The following is an 11349-nucleotide window of genomic DNA, read 5'->3' as shown; positions in this document are numbered from 1 at the left end:
TCTAACATACATTTAAGTTAAATCCCTTTTTTGTGGTCAAATCCCTTTTCTCACAGTTACTATTAGTCTACACTTTGTTAAATGTTTGACGGAGTTCAAAAATGCTCATAAAAGATTAAAACTGCCCAGAAATTTATTTAAAAGACTTTTAAACTTATCCCAAACGGTAAGAACCATTTTAGTCATGTTCTCTAAATAGTAAAACATAGTGATTTACAAGTTAAAAGATTGTGTTCATGCTTATTTTACTCTATTAGATATACAATTTTCCTTTCTAATAAAACTAATTGACATGTTCTTATACATGTTGATGATTGTGTTATGAACGTGGACTATTTTCCGCCTCACACTTTAGATTATTTACACACCAAATTAAAATAACATATACAGTGTTCCAAATTAAAAAGAATAGTCGAAATATCAGTCACGTAAGCAAGGAAAAGACCAAAAAGAAAAGAAAAACAAGCAACAGATCTAACAGAAAAGTCATAATGTTATGGTCCCCAGATTTGGTAAAATTTGATAAAGAATTGTTGGGATTGCATAATTTATCTATCTATTCATTTCCATTTTCTAAAAATAGCTAGCAAGTGGAATAAAAAAGGCCAAGTTGGTGTCAATTATTATAGGTAGTAAAGACAGATTCCTTGTGCACATCAGTAGAAAAGTATTTTCTAAAGATTCTATGCTTACTTATCTCATGAGCTTGGTATTTTCTCATTTTTATGTATGAACAGGGAATTTCTGTATTTTTATTTTAGTCAAATATAAACAAGTGATATTATATGGTTGATATTCTTCTTATAAATGTATGTTAGAAGGTATCGGTTTGAAGCAATTACCACTATATGAAATATGATTATGTCCCATAACCAAAAAAAGAGAGAAAAAAAGTTTATTTGTGAATAACCTTATTATAAATTACTGGATTTATTATTGGAAGGGGAGCCTTGAAGTAATGCTGAAGTTGTTTTCATGTTACCTATAGGTCACGGGCTCAAATTTATATCAAGATAGCCTGCATGAATCACACTTCTTAGAGTACGATCCATTTTCGGGCCTTGCGTAGATGCAGAATACTTCGTACAACAATTTATTCCCGTACGAGCAGGGGAAGGAAAAGTGGGAGTAATAAGAAGAAAATAAATGAACAAGGAATATACTGCACAAAGTACACTTTGAACTATATTTAATTTGAGTGCTTAATCCGAAAAGGATTATTCAGGAACTGAAAACTTAAATGAAAAATCGAATAGCAGAGAATCTTTAGTTAGCAGAAGAAAAAGAAACAACATTTCGCAATCAACTTAAGCAAATCCGTTAAATTAGAATTAGGCAAACTTCCTCGACATTTTAGTAATTATATTCATTTCTACAATCCACTCACCATTCCCCAATTAGTCAAACACCTTTTAATTATTCACTAAATTCCGCAAAGTCGAACCTATCTTAACTTTAAATATTTTGTAATAGCGATTATGTCATTGATTATGTATGCGGCTAATTGAGATGTGAAGCAGCTAATTATTATTGGTAAGACGTGCTTGGATTAGTTAGTTTCTTCAATTGATTCTTCTTCTTCTTCTTTCTTCTTTTTATTATTATTTTATTATTATTATTATTATTATTATTATTATTATTATTATTATTATTATTATTATTATTATTATTATTATTATTATATGTTGAGCCCCTTAATAACATTGATTTTGTTATGTTAATAATGTTAAGACTTCATCTTAGATTAAGACATTTTCCTCGATAATGTTGATTAGAACTTCATACAACTTTAATTGTTTATCCGTAAGATGGTACAATTGAATTTATACATGGTTTCTAGACAAGTGAATTAATTCAATCCTGAAATAATAAGATAATATAAGAAATATATAATATTTAGCCTTGATATAAGACGAAATTACAGAAAGAAAGATTCTGGTAGCGAAGCCTCCAGACGCAACAGCAATAAGAACAAAAAAATAAGAAGATGAAATTGTATAGAGCTTTGAACAGATTGTAGTATCAGTTTGCTAGAAAATTTATGCTCTTACAATGATAACAGAGCTCACTATTTATAGCTACGTCTAGGGAACAAGGTCCTAGGATCATGCCTTTCTTTAATGTCAATTATGAGGGTCATTGATGAAGATGTAATGGTGAGCATAAATGACAAATTCTTTGTAACAAGCAGTGCACTTAATGTCGTGAAATATTCTTCATTAATGCCACCGGGCGGAAAGTATTTATTGCCTCTCTATGAGTCTCATTCCCCACAGTGCCAAACGGGATAATTGCCTTCGATTCCACGTGTCATTCTTTTAAGCGGCTACCTGGCATAGCATATTTTACCCTATATAGATAGTCCCCCTGCTTTCCGATGACATAGTTTTGTGTCACCGGGAAGTTGGTAAAAACATTCTTTTGGCGGTAATTATTATGATTCCCTCTGAAGGCTTCTGACGGTTGATTAGGCGCACGTCTCTCCACATTTAATGTCCCGAACATGCGTCATCCCGCGATTCAGCATAGCTTTTACCGGTTATCGAGGTAATCATGGCCATGAATTTAGCCGCCAAACTTTTACTTATACGCATCAACCTTCTCCCTTTATACTCCATAATTTTCCAATCTTTCCAAAATCTTCTTTGTTGTTAGTTAACCTTTCTTTAACTTCCTTTAAACGGAAAAACTTTTCTTTCATCCAAATGACTTCTTTTTCAAAGAACGTCAGCTCTTCAAAAGGCAAGAGCAAAACTGAGGACGCTGCTTCTCCAACGGTGGATTCTATCATTCCTAGAAGTCTTGTTACAACAAAAGACTTCGAAGAGAAATTCCCTTCGGCTCTCCCTCACACATGAGCTCTTGGCAGATACTCTTCTTCCATCTGTCCTTCTAGTATTCCTGTTGAGAAGGAAGACTGTTGCTGCCATGATTTGGAAATTGTTACTCCTGATCTAACTGAGCGAGTGACCCTATCCAAGGAGGGTTTTACATATTTTTACACATATCCCTTTACTTTGAGTGTGTTCTCTTTGAGTAGAGAGCTTGACTCCGTTATTGCGGAGTTCTGCCTCCGCTACCAGGTGTGTTTGGCACAAGTAAGTCCTTTTGTATGGAGGATTATTGCTTCTCTTCGGCGCTGGTGCCAAGAGTCGGGAGAGGAGTTATCTTTAGCTCATGTCATGAATCTCTATTCCCCCAAAATATTCCGCGTTGGAATGATAAATTTCAGCAAACCTGGCCACCATGCCTTGTTATCTAGCATGGATGATGATAACGACCATGGGTGGATGGAACGTTTTGTTGTAGTTTCCATTAATAACATCATTCCGGCAACGGTTTCATCCTTTCCGGAAGCGTGGAACCGCACTCGTAAGCTTCTTGTTTAATATTTAATATATCTTTTATTAGTGATTTTTCTATATCCGTTTTGATCCTCCATCCTTCGCCTATTTCAGCAACTTGATGGGTTCCACCTATGGTTAAAGGTTTGGAATAGTGGGTCCATAAAACCTTGGATGTCACTATGTCCGAAACCCGCACGTGAAAAGAACTGGCCCTTAAATACGGGTGAAATGCAAAAATCATGGTAACTCATACTCACCTTGTTTCAGCTTTTTACGTGAAGAAATTGATTGATCCCTACTACCTTTTCACTGAAATCAGGTCTACCTGCAGGCTCAGTTGATGTCCTCGAGGAGGATGTTTTGGCCGACCGTGCTGATGCGGTGAGGCTGCTTCAGGAGGTGCTCACTCGATCAGGTGTCTCCGGACCTGCTTCGGGTATAAGTGTTTCATTACGGAGTCCCCTACCGGAGAAAAAATAACCAAAAAGAAGGCATTCCTCCACGACTGGGGAAAGAATAAGAGGGAGAAGATTATTGCCCCTGAGTCGTCTTTAGAAGTTATGATGACTAGCCTTTATCCCGGGCCAATCGTAGACACCATGATGATCGACGATGATGGAGAAGCTAGTGATGAGGGAGCTTATCTACATAGAAGGAAATGATCCTCATTAACTCAACAGAATGCTCAACCTGTTGAGTTAGTTACACCAACCGAGGACGATGTCTCGGCACTTTGGGGGGAATTTGATGGTAGAAAATGCCAACTCCCGTTTTCAGGCCCTAGTTGTTATGCTCGATACTGCGAGGCTGAGTACCGGGTCTCTATCGTCTTCAGTTGGCGAGCATCCAACAACCGGCAATGTGTTTGTCACGGCTGCTTCTCACCCTTCATCGCCATCAGCTTCATCTCCCTCTTCCCTAGCTCTTTCATCAGCAACTGCTACATTATCTCCACTGGACGCACCTGACCAAGGAGAAGGTGTTCCTTTTCCCCAGTCCCCAATTCATGGGAATTTAGTGTAAAATTATGCTGCCCCCTCTGAAGATCCGCAAAGGAGGAGGAATGTTACTCTTTCGATCTCCACCGGATGCAACTTGTTATCCCAGCTGGTGGAACTTGCTAATTATCTGAAGCCTTTGGCTTCAGAGAAAGATTGGGAAAAGATTTAGGCTCTCTCAGGAGAGTGCTTGTTGAACAACTCTATGCACAACGCCGCAATGGTACATTCCTTACTTCCTTTGTTGTTTCTTCTATTTTTTCCTAAACATATCCTGAGTTTTGCCTTTCCTGCTTTGTAGGCCAACTTTCTTGTTTCTGAGGGCCTTTAGAGGTTGATTCGTGAGAAGGAAGAAATTACCTCAGCATGGGATCAACTTTTGGCAGAGCGGGAGCAAAGTGACGCTCGTTTCTCGGAACTGGAAGCCAAAGCCACTGAGGCCGTTGTATTGGAGGCTCGTTTGCAGCAAAACGACCAAGAGGTAGAAACCCTTAGCCAAGAGATCGCCCTGCTGAGGGTTTAATTTGAAGAGGCTAAAGCCAAATGGGTTGAAGTTCATAGTGTCATTCTTGGTGCATCTAATCGTAAGGATGCCTCCGCCGAAACATTGACCAATTTAGAGGCAGCCTTAAATTCCAAGACTGAAGACCTTCTATTGCGGGGGTAAAATATGCCCGATTGGAGGATAAGTATAAGAAGACCCTTGACCACAATAGAATTTTCAACTCTACTGTCAGCGATCTTGACATTAGCCTCAAGTCTATTAGATCCATCCGGGAAAACCTTTCTGCCGAGGTAACTCAACTCTAAGAAGAACTTAAGCGCCGATCAACTTCCCTCGTTGTTGAGAAAACTTACACCATATACAGCATGAGGAGAAAAACCTTGGAGGAGGCCAAAGCTGGTATCATTGATTTTTATGCTAAAATTGCTATGACCTGTGAGCTTGAGTTGGCTGCTAAAAATGGTCTCCCTGTGGGTCCCCCGGTAGATCCTGATTCTCCTGTTTCTTCTAGTTCTGGTTCTGAACTTTTAGGAACTGAAGAGGAACCAGAAGGTGATGAAGTTGACGAACAAACTTGTTACATCCCGCATTTTTGTACGTTAAAAATTTCGTTTTCAGTTAACCGACGTAGACTCGAGGATGAGATCATCTTGACGTTAACATACTTACGCTATTTATAACAAGCGATAAATAAGTGTTATGAAGGATAAAGGGGTACACAGATTAAAGAAAACGAGTTTCGTTGAAAGTGGCCAATTTGGAATAAAATACGGGTCGAGCGATAATACCCGATAATTATGAACTAATACCATGTAAGGTACCATATGACTACGGTAGTATAATATATAAAGTATATATGAAGTATTTTAAAAATAAATAGAATTTTAAGTAATTTATGGTAATTTTTAAATTACGGGTAATTGGTTAATTATCGGATAACGGGACATTACCTAATTAACTAATAAGGGGATAAATATTAATAAATCCCCCAAAACGTGGCAGCAATATAGCTTACCAAACATGTGACTAAGTAGTCACATAAGCTTAGTGGCCATACGTGTTAAAATCCTCAAACTTTATAAAGTTTGGTGACTTTTTAAAGATTAGTCAATTGTTGATCAGAAAGTCCAATTCTTTTAAAGATTTGATTCAGCCTAGAATCTAACTGCACGGTTAAAGGGAGAAATCTGGTTTCACCTTCTCACTTATGGAATTCCTATTGAAACACTAATTAAATTCTAGGCAAGATTGAACTGTGAATATTATTCACAAGAACGGTGACACTATAAAGAAGAACATTTACTGGGGGAAGATTGGACGTAGTTATTTATTTGCCGTCCTCATGCACAGACAAACTTTGGATTGTTGGAAACATATTATTGGAGAAAATTAGAAAATTTTGGCTTTCTGCAAAGAACTGACGCTAAGCTCATCCGAAAAAAAAAGCATCCAACAAAATTTTTTCAAACAATTCCAACGAGAATTGTTAGAACCATAGCAACATAAAATTTTATGATTTTGAAGTAGTACGGTACAATCCTTTCCAAGAACATTATACGGATTTTTCCTTATTCCAGGTATGTTAAGGTCATCCTTTCTTTCTTTTGGCATGACCCATACGGTACAAATGAAATGAGCAAAATACGCAACTTTCATAAGTGACTCTATTCATAAAAATATTAGGGGTGTCTATATTCTTAATTCCCCATATAAATTATTATTATATCTTCTGTCCATGGGTCTCAAAATAATACATAGTTGAAAAAGTTTATCCGGAAGGAATATTGAAATTATTACGTATTTTTCATGCATTTCACTCATTTATACATGTGCATTTACCCATGACCAGATCGCGTTATATACGCGTATATATGTAAATATATGTATATGGGATAAGGGAAAAGGTTACGACATTATATACGCACCACCACCTGATCAGCTGGTATATAATAATGATGTTGTCCACAGTGGCTGAAATATGACTCAGACGGCGTTATATACGAGTATATATGTATGTATATGTATATGGGATATGGGAAGAGATTATGGCGTTATATATGCGCCACCACCCGATCAGCTGGTATATAATGATGATGTTACCCACATTGGCTGAAATATGACTCAAACGGTGTTGTATATGTATATGGGATATGGGAAGAGATTATGGCGTTATATATGCACCACCACCTGATCATTTGGTATATGTTGATGATGTGCCCACAGTGGCCGAGACGATATGATGGGATGCCCTCAGTGGCTTGATGATATTATGTACACCCATACCTATGCATGGCACGTCATTTATACGCATGTGCTTGATATAATAAATGTTTCAGAATTTACAGAGTTATTCAGATTTAAAGGTATTTCTGTATTCCATGTTTCATCTATGTCTTTTACATACTAATTTCCATGCCTTACATACTCAGTACATTTTTCGTACGGACACCCTATTTCCCGGGGCCTGTGTTTCATGCCCGCAAGTGCAGGTAGGTAAGTCGACGGTCCCCCCTTCTTAGGATCCTTGATCAACAAGAGTTGGCGTGCTCCACTTGATCCGGAGCTGTTTTTGATTTTGGTACGACATGTTTGTATATAGATATATGGGTATGACGTGGTTCAGTCCCGTCTTTGTACAGTTGTATTTCTATTAGAGGTCTGTAGACAGTTATGTATAGTTGGATAGCATGTGGCCTTGTTGGCTTTCAGTTTTGGGTATATACTTGTCTATAGCAGCCTTGTCGGCTCGCCCACTATATTCCGCATGTATATATGCCTTTTTGATAGGGTTCCTTCATGTATGTTATTCCTGTAATTCAGCAGACGTCATTCAGGTTCATATCTTATACACATGCTTAGGGGTGTTCGACAGGCAGGACTCGAGCACCCGTCGCGGCCCATTGGTTTGGTTCGTGACAAAACTGTTGAGACATCAACGAATCCACCTACTTCCCTTGGGGGCGTGAACACTTCTCTTCCTCCGGGCTTCGGAGAGGTAGTAGTTTAGCTTTTTTTTCTTTTCCTAACTGTTGTACTTGTGTTGTTTTGTCCTATTTATTATAAACCATATTTTTCTCAAGTATTGCATAGATCATTCTGCGTACTTTTCGTTTAAGTGTTTTGCACAAGTTTTACTGTTTGTGTCTGATTATGCAAGGCCTTGGGTGTATTTTTCCCCGAAGGCATTTTGATTCCGGGCATAAATTCTTCCAAAATTAACCCTTTAACGTGAGAGTTTTCATAAGTATTTGTACAAGGTTGCTTTTTTGCATCTTTTCTTTCAAGGTTTCGGGTGCATTTTTCCATGAATGCATTTTGATTCCGGGCATAAGTTCTTATGAAATCACCTTTAACGTGAGGGTCTTTATAAGAGAGGGCCCTCTTATGTTTACGATTCTCTTAAAGAGGACATATCCTGTTCATTATGGTACTAACATTTGAAGTACTTATTTAACTTTCAAATGACAAAGTTAATTCACCATTTAGACAAGAAACAAGATAGAAATAAAAGACTTCATTTTATTCCTTTCATTTTCAAAAAGTACATAAACATTTGTTATGCTAAAATAGAAATTGCCATTACTTGTGGCTAACTTGTACAACTTGTTTTTACGAGGATGGTCGCGCAGTCCCCGATCCTGGTGATACAACTATATTTTCGGTATTCGTTTTCGATCGATGTGGCAGTCATTGTTACCTTTTACTCACGTCATTCCCCCAGTGTTTGAATGCGAAGAATGCAAATTGGAACACTGGAAGTTTTGCACCTTCAAGGACCCTACTAATGAATTGCTAGACAATCTTATGCTCGGTAACCATCTTTGCTTCCCCTTAGGAATTTATGTTATCGAGCAAAAGACTATCTAACAATCCTTTAATGGTTTGCACTTGTGAACGATCGGGTAACCTTTATCCGATAGAAAACTTAATTTCCCACTAGGAACTTTTCTATCGAGCGAAAGATTATCTAACTGTCCACATGGTTCTTCGCTTGTATGCCTTGTTATTAAAGGTCTTATTTCCATCGTCGAAACTTTCCTCGTAGTATGCTTTCTGTTTCTGCCTCGTTAAAATTTTAGTAACTTAATAAATGAGAGATTGAATACCTTCATCCTCACGGATTAAAATTGCACTTATCGCGATTTCCTAGACCGCGAGGTAGGGTAACGGTGTTTTACCTTCCTTTGGTTTTGAAAGTAGCGGAGGTCTTGACAAGTACCTTTTCAAATATCTCAAAGTCTGCTGGCAGTCCGGGGTCTATTTGAAGTTGTTTTTCTTTTTGAGCACTGCGAAGAAACGGTGACATTTTTCTGCTAACCGGGAAATGAACTTGCTCAAATCTGCCAATCACCCCACGAGCCTTTGGACTTCCTTCACGTTTAACAGTTGGTCCGGGAAGTCTTCGATGGCCTTGATCTTATCGAGGTTTACCTCAATACCCTTTTGCGATACCAAAAATCATAGGAACTTGCCAGAGCTAACCACAAACGCACATTTCTCAGGGTTAAGCTTCATGTTATGCTTCCTTAGGATGTTAAAAGTTTCTTGCAGATGCTTAAGGTGATCACCTGCATTCAAATACTTAACGAGCATATCATCTATATAAACTTCCATAGTTTTTCCTTTTTTTTCCAACGTCTTGTTCACGAGCCGCTAATAAGTGGCTCCGGCGTTCTTCAACCCAAAAGGCATCACATTATAGAAATATGTGCCGAAATTCGTTATGAACGAAGTATTTTCCTAATCCTCCGAGTTCATTTAATTTTTTTGTGCCCAAAATAAGCAAAGAGGAAACCATTAACTCGTGCCCGACCATCGCATTGATCATTTGATCGATATTTGTCAGTGGGAACGAGTCTCTCGGGCATGCCTTATTCAAGTCCTTATAATCTACACACATGCAAAATTTATTGTTCTTCTTAGGAACAAAGACTACATTAGCTAGCTAGTCTGGATATTTTACCTCTCGGATTGAACCGATATCAAGTAAGCGAGTTTCCTCTTCTTTGAAGAATTTATTCCTGGCTTTCGCAATAGGGCATTTCTTTTGTCTTACTGGAGGTATGTTGGGATCCAAACTTAACTTGTGTATGGCTACCTCCGTCGGGATACGTATCATATCCGCATGAGACCACGCAAAACAATCGACATTACATTTGAGAAATTCAATAAAGCCAGACCCGAGATCGAGGTGCAGTCCTATCCTCAAGTGGAATTTCCTTTCTAAGAACTCTTCGAACAATGTAACTTGTGCAAGCTCTTCTGTGTGGATTTTGTTGCATTCATCTCTTCTGGAACCTGGAAATACCTCAGAACTTGATAAGATTCCGATGCTTTTACCCCCCCACAAACTTCATCTAATTAGGGACCGAGCACCGGTTCCTATAGTTGCTATGTCTCGTGTCCCTTCCCTTTGCTACTGGAGAACGAAAATGCCTTCATCTCCTTTGCCGCCGGTTGGTCACCCTTATCTATTTAACTCTTATAGGCATCGGAATATGAATATAGGTCGATACATCTCCAGTTTGTGTTTTAATGACGGGTAAGGCGGTCAAGCTGCCTGTGCCTATCTGGTCCGATCGTTTAGAATGGGAATAGAAAATATCCCCTGGGAAAGCCTCACGACCTGGTGGTCGGGATGATATGTTGATGGTACAACTTTGATAAATCTTAAATACTTTTGCCTTATGTTTGGATAATCTAACAAACTTACTGTTAAGAACTAGATAGGGAACCTGACCTACTTGGACTGCTGCAAGCTTTAACAGATTCCAACTAAAGGTGAACTGCTACAGCTTCAGGAGCTAGGAACCAACACAAGGACCTGATGCTCTTGTGGTTTCCTCATAGCAGTACAAAGTCAATTGGACACGGCTAGAAATGAAGTGACTGACGACACTATTTCTGTCGCACTGCACTGGATTGTCCGCCCACTCATTCTCTAACCAAACAAAGTACTCACATCATTTCAAGTGATGTGATCAAGATGTACACACAATGAGCTTTATAAAAAACATCACTGGCAGGTTTCTGTTTCTCATTCAAGCCTCTTGCAAAAACAGAGAAATCAATCCTCACAAGCTTGAAGAACAAGGTTGAACGCAACTACGGACCAGTTCCTAAAAGATAAACTATTGTTGTCATAGTTGAGTTGTAACCTTGTTATTGTACTTATTGTATCTCCTAAACTGCTTACCTAGAAGCGTTTTGATTAGGAATCCTCTTAAAAATCCGTAAACTCCTTGAGTTTATGTTGTAACTAGATTTAGTCATAAGGAAAAGTCTTTTTAATTGTAGAGTTACAAAGTGGCTTGTGGTGAGAGCATCACATGTTAGAAAAAGCCTTTGTAACTAGGATAGTCACAAAGTGGCTTGTGGTAAGAGTACCACAAGTTAGTTGAGTAAATCCTTTGCAATAGGAAGTATTGTAAAGTGGCTTGTAATAGGTAGATTACAAGTTAGTGAAGTTAAAAGCCTACAGGTGTGTGATTTTTCCATG

The sequence above is a fragment of the Nicotiana sylvestris genome, chromosome 5 (assembly GCF_000393655.2).
Source record: "Nicotiana sylvestris chromosome 5, ASM39365v2, whole genome shotgun sequence".
Taxonomy (NCBI): domain Eukaryota; kingdom Viridiplantae; phylum Streptophyta; class Magnoliopsida; order Solanales; family Solanaceae; genus Nicotiana; species Nicotiana sylvestris.
This window is presented reverse-complemented; position numbering follows the sequence as displayed.